The sequence below is a fragment of the Lepus europaeus genome, chromosome 10 (genome assembly GCF_033115175.1).
Source record: "Lepus europaeus isolate LE1 chromosome 10, mLepTim1.pri, whole genome shotgun sequence".
In the NCBI taxonomy this organism is placed as follows: Eukaryota; Metazoa; Chordata; class Mammalia; order Lagomorpha; family Leporidae; genus Lepus; species Lepus europaeus.
In genome coordinates, this window is record NC_084836.1 from 60101424 (window position 1) to 60107756 (window position 6333).

General features: G+C 33.9%; 1 non-coding gene across 1 annotated transcript; it reads left to right on the plus strand.

Moving 5' to 3' along the window:
- Nucleotides 1–3244: 3244 nt before the first annotated feature.
- On the plus strand, nucleotides 3245–3349 carry LOC133769221 (U6 spliceosomal RNA). The gene has a single exon (XR_009867123.1). It is a non-coding gene; the product is annotated as a U6 spliceosomal RNA (small nuclear RNA).
- Nucleotides 3350–6333: the final 2984 nt, after the last annotated feature.

Here is a 6333-nt window from a genome sequence, read left to right on the forward strand (position 1 = left end):
AACTGACACTCTGCTCTGGGATGCAGGCATGCTAAATGCACCTTAACCCAATGCTCCACAATGCTCTACATGTGAAGGGGATATATGTTTGATACTGATTATCATATGTTTGAGATGTATATTGTTAAAAGTAAAATGACAGCTAAAATGGCTATGATGGTGTTAACATCTAAGAAGTCAATAGAGGAGATAATGCAAAACTGCAGTATTTAATTGACAAAACAACAACTAAAAAGTGGGTTGAGTGGGAAGAACAATAGGCAGAGGGAAAATACAGAAATCAGGCAGAAAAACAATGAATATAAACACAAGTATGTTCATAATTGCATTCAATTTAAATTTTATAAAAGTTCAAATTTTGAGATTTTTCAGATTGCATAAATCCAAGTTTGAAATTTTCAGACTATATATAAAAAGAGTCTTAAAGATATATTCTAAACATTCTTAAATACTGGCATGCAGCTAGGTTCAAAGGAAAAACCAAAATCCTAGATGAAGTTTGTGTGGTTATATTAATATTAGAAAAAGGAAAATTCAGAACTATCTATATTACCAGAGATAAAGTGGGCATTTCAATAAATGAATGGATTAATTTATAAATCGAGCATTTCTACATAAGTGTAAGCAAATGTATAATGTAATGAATATTTGAAATGCATAAAATAAAAATTGGAAATCCCAAAGGAGAAATGGATAAATCTAAAATTATGGTTGCAGATTTAAACATATTTTCTATAATTGTTAGAAATAGACCAATACTCAATGATTATTGCAAATACCCACAATAATATATGAGTAATCTGTCCTAATTGACATAGAACATTCCATGAAAAGACAGCAATATATACATTCTTTTAAAATCTCATACCTTAAGTGTATTTTGGACCATAACATTCTATAACTTTAAAAGAATTAAAATAAGAAGAGTGTGTTCTTTGACCAAAATAGACTTAAACTAGAAATGAGTAAAATGATCTGATATTTCGCCAAATATTTGAAAAAGAGCAATGTAATTGTCACAACTCATGAATCAAAAGAAAAATTATTAAAAAAATATGAAGTTAATTAAAGCTAATTGTGTCATAATCTGTGGTGTGTGTCTATAACAATGCTTAGATGTAAAGTTGTAGCATTAAATGTTTACATTTGAAATTAAAATGCTAATTTTATCATTTAAGTTTCTACCTCAAAAATAAGAACAAGATTAAACCAGTTAAATGGAATGAAGAAATTAAGAGAACTGAAATTGATCAAATAGAAAATGGCTAATAACATTGTAAGTCAAAAAAGGCTGCCTTTTTCAGAAGATCAAGGAAATTGTAGGCTCTATAGAATGAATGATTAAGAAAAACAAATTGATACAGATTTAGCAGTATCAAAGAGAAGAGGCAACAGTAATATAGACCCCAAATACATTGAAAAGGTTGGGAAATATTTTAAGAGTGTTATACCATTTAAATCAATGTGTTAGTGAAATAGGCAAATTTCTTGAAAAATAAAACCACAATGCTTATTCTAGACAATACAGATAACATGTTATATATTTGTTTAACTTATATATAAAGATAAATATACATATATATTTAAGAAATTAATTTTTTAAAAAATATTACCCATAAGGAAATCTCTAGTTCCAGATGACTTTATTGGTGAATTCTACCAAAATTTAAGGAAGAAATAATGCTGATTCTTTAATCTTCTTTACAGGATAGAAAAGATGGCACATTTCCCAAATATATCTTTTGAGTTCAGCTTTACTTTTGACCCAGCCCTATCATTATATTGAACATTATTTTGGTATACCATTAGGGTTCTTTTGGTAACCAATCTGAAAATCTCAAACCCCTATTTGGAATTTCATAACATTTAAATTTGATCCGGGGTCGGCGCTATGGTGCAGTGGGTTAACGCCCTGGCCTGAAGCATCGGCATCCCATATGGGCACCGGTTCTAGTTCCAGCTGCTCCTCTTCCAATCTAGCTCTCTTATGGCCTGGGAAAGCAGTGGGGGATGGCCCAAGTCCTTGGGCCCCTGTACCCGTGTGGGAGATCTGGGAGAAGCTCCTGGCTCCTGGCTTTGGATTGGCGCAGCTCCAGCTGTTGCAGTCACCTGGGGAGTGAACCAGCGGATGGAAGACCTCTGTCTCTGCCTCTCCTCTTTCTGTGTAACTCTGACTTTCAAATAAATAAATAAATATTTTTAAGAAATTTGATCCAATTACAAATATACTTTGAGCATAAATACAAAAGTGCATCACAAAAATTTGCAGAACATATAAAAGCTAATATTCATGACTGTGAAGTCTATTATAGTCATACAAGTTAACCCTAATATTGACTTCAATCAATGTAAGTAACCACATTAACAGGACAACAAAAAAAAAAAAGGAAATGTAAGTGGTTATGTCAAAGATAAGAAAATTGGGTATGATGCATACTGACGCACATTCTTGATAAAAGTCTCTCAGCATAGTAGGATTAGTCTGATGGAGAGCCTCGGTGAAACCTACAGGTAAAATCACCCTTGTAATGAGACAGTGAATGCTTTCTTCATCAAAGTAGAAATAAGGCAAGAAGTTCCAAACAACTTTTATTAACACTGGACTTCTTATTGTACTGTAAATACAGCATGGTAAGAAGATGAAATATATGTATACATAGTAGGATGAAAAACTAAACCTTTCTTTGCTTATGACAAAATTGTCAATATATAAAATACTAAATAATCAACCCAAAGTCTCAAAACTCATTAGTGAATTCAGCAAAATTGTTGGACACAGTTTATAACACTAACTGTGTTTTTCATATTAGCAATAAATAAGTGGAAATTGAAATTAAGAAATTAAAACATTTTAAGAACATATTTAAAATCTTTGTCAAATGAATTGATAGGAATTCTATACAATTTTGTGACTTTTAAAATTTACTTTATATGAGTGAAATTGAACATCTTTTCACTTGATTGTTTTTATAATCCTTGCCTATTTTCCTGCTGAATTATGGTCTTAACTTTTTGTTTATTGGACTCTTTGTTTATTATGGAGCACTAAGCCTTTGACTATAATATAAACTAAAAATAACATCTCAAAAATGCTAAATATTGAGTTAAAAAACTTATAAATAAATGTACCAAATTATGTGCATTTTCTATGCATCTGAAACTTTAAAAATGTTGCAAAGTAGCTGGTGAATAAATGGACAAAGATACAGTGTTCGTGAAGATTTAGTTAAGATGTCAATTCTACTGCTGCTATGGCAGCACATGTACTAAAATTGAAATGATACAGAGAAGATTAGTATGGCCCTTAAGCAAGGATGACACACAAGTTCATGAAGCATATCATATTTTTCCTGTGATAACTAATAGGGTACCAAATATGTATAATATAGATGTGAAATAGACATTTTGTGATTAGATATTTGTTTACAACCCTTGAGGAACAGTGTTATTTTCTTCATACTATTTGTTGCACTCTTTACTTAGTGAAAGATTAATCCTATGAGTATAAAGTATACTGAAAGTAGATCATTGTAAAATCTAACAGAGAGAATAGGAGAGGAAGGAGGAGGAAGGATGAGAGTGTGGATTGGAGGGAGAGTAGGATGGGAAGAATCATTATGTCCCTAAATCTATATATATGAAATACATAAAATTTGTTTACCTTAAATAAAATAAAGTACATAAAAAGATGTCAGTTCAACCCAACTTTTCTTATAATTTAAATGCAATCCATACACAGACCTACATGTGGAAATTTAAAAGCTTCAAATAACATTTATATGGAAAAAACAAAGGCCATAGGATTACCACCAGAATTTAGAATTGTAAGAGTAAAGTTAGAAAACTGACACTAATGTATTTCTGTACTAATCCATTTCCTACTGCTGTGACAGAATACCTGAAGGGCAGGTAGTATTTGGCAGGGTTTGACAGAGCTTTAAGTCACCTCCTAGGGTGCCTGCATCCCACCGAGGAGTGATTGGGTTTCAGTCTTGGTCTCACTTCTGATTTCAGCTTCCTGCTAAAGCACTTGCTGTGAGAGAGTGGGTGATTACTCAAACTCTAGAGCCTGGCATTCACATGGGAGACCCAGGCATTTGGGAGAGTGAACTGGGATGTATTTCTCTCTCAATCTCTGCCTTTAAAATAAAAAAAAGAATAAAAAATATTTTAAGAAAGAATAATTGAGGCTGAGGAATTTATGAGGAACAACAATTTATTTAGTATCATTCTGGTGGTTGGGAAGGCCAAGAGCATGGAGAGAGTATCAAGTTAGGAACTTCTTGCTGTGGCATAGCATGGAGCAGGGCACCATGTGTTGAGGAAACATGCATACAAGAGAAAATACTACTGAACTTGGGGGTCTTTTCCCATGAGTAATGTGATCACCTCTGTCTTTTTTTATTTCTTCTAAGCCTCTGCCTGTGGCACAGGCTTTGCATAAGGGCACCAATTTGTGTCCTGGCTGTTCCTCATCATATCCAGCTTTCTGCTAATGTATCTGGAAAATCCGTGGAAGATGGCCCAAGTGCTTGGGCCCCTGCACCCATGTGGGAGATCCAGAAGAAGCTCCAGGCTCCTGGCTTCGTATTGGCTCAGCTCCAGCTGTTGCAGCCACTTGAGGAGTGAACCAGTGGATGGAAGATCTTTCTCTCTCTTTCTCTCTCTGTAACTCTGCCTCTCAAATAAATAAATTAAATGTTAAAACATAGATTTGTTTATTTATTTGAAAGGCAGGGTTACACCAAGGGAGAGGCAGAGAGAGAGAGAGAGAGAGAGAGAGAGAGAGAGAGAGAAGTCTTCCATCTGATAATTTATTCCCCAAAAGGTCACAATGGCCAGGATTGGGACAAGACTAAATCCAGGAGCCAGAAGCTCCCTTTGAGTCTCCTGCATTGGTGCAGGGGGCCAAGAACTTGGGCCATCATCCACTGCTCTCCCAGGCCACCAGCAGAAAGCTGGATCAGAAACACAGCAGCCAGGACCAGAACCAGTGCTCAGATGGGATGCCAGAGCTGCAGGCGACGGCTTAACCAGGTAAGCCACAGTGCCGGCCCCATGTAATCACTTCCTAATTCCCACCTCTTCATGCTGTTACATAGCAATAAACTTCTACATGAGTCTTGAAGGTAATATTCTAACCACAGCAAAGAATTACTATAGAGCTACTGTAATCAAGATTATTATTATAAGAAGTATATATTGATTAAAAATAGATACCAGAAACAGACTCAGGCAATATATGATACATCAGTTGTAACTAATGGTAATTCTCAATCACCATAAAGTGTATTTTCCATATTTTGTGATGAAATAATTCAATAAGGGACTTTAAACATCTTTGCTTACACAAAGATTAACTCAAATGGGAACATAGATTAATATAAGAAAAATATCAACAATTTCTGATACATAATACAACAAGAATTAATGATGCAAAAATTAAGAATTTTAACTTATAGAACTGTAAAATGCTTGCTTTTTTTGAAGACCTTTAAGAAAAATGTGTAAAGGCCTAGCATTGTGGTACAAAAGGTTAAGCTGCCCCTGAGACACATCTTTCAACCCTCATATAAACACCACAACCCAACCTCCTCAAACACACATGTTTGAGTAGAACACCTCTATAACTGTCTTAAACTTTTTTTTTTTAATTTTCAATAACATTAATTTCAGAAAAAAAATTTTAAGGTGAACAAATTTCATGTATTTCATATATACACATTCAGAAGCATAGTATCTTTTTTTAATTTAATGAATATAAATTTCCAAAGTTCAGCTTATGAATTACAAAGGCTTCCCCCCAACACAACTTCCCCCCCACCCGCAACCCTCCCCTTTCCCACTCGCTCTCCCCTTCCATTCCCATCAAGATTCATTTTCAATTCTCTTTATATACAGAAAATCAGTTTAGTATATATAAAGATTTCAACAGTTTGCCCTCACATAGCAACACAAAGTGAAAAAATACTGTTGGATTAGTAGTTATAGCATTAAATAACAGTGTACATCACATTAATGACAGAGATCCTGCATGATATTTTTTAAAAAAGATTTATTACTTTTCTATGTAATTTCCAATTTAACACCAAGGGTTTTTTTTTTTTTTCATTTTCTGTTATCTTTATATACAGAAGATCGCTTCAGTATATACTAACTAAAGACTTCATCAGTTTGCACCCACACATAACCACAAAGTGTAAAAATACTGTTTCAGTACTAGCTATATCATTACTTCACCTTGGACAACCTATTAAGGACAGATCCCACATGGAAAAGCCAAGACACTTGGAAAGCCAAGACACTCTGGGAAAAAAATAAAAAAGAAGAAGA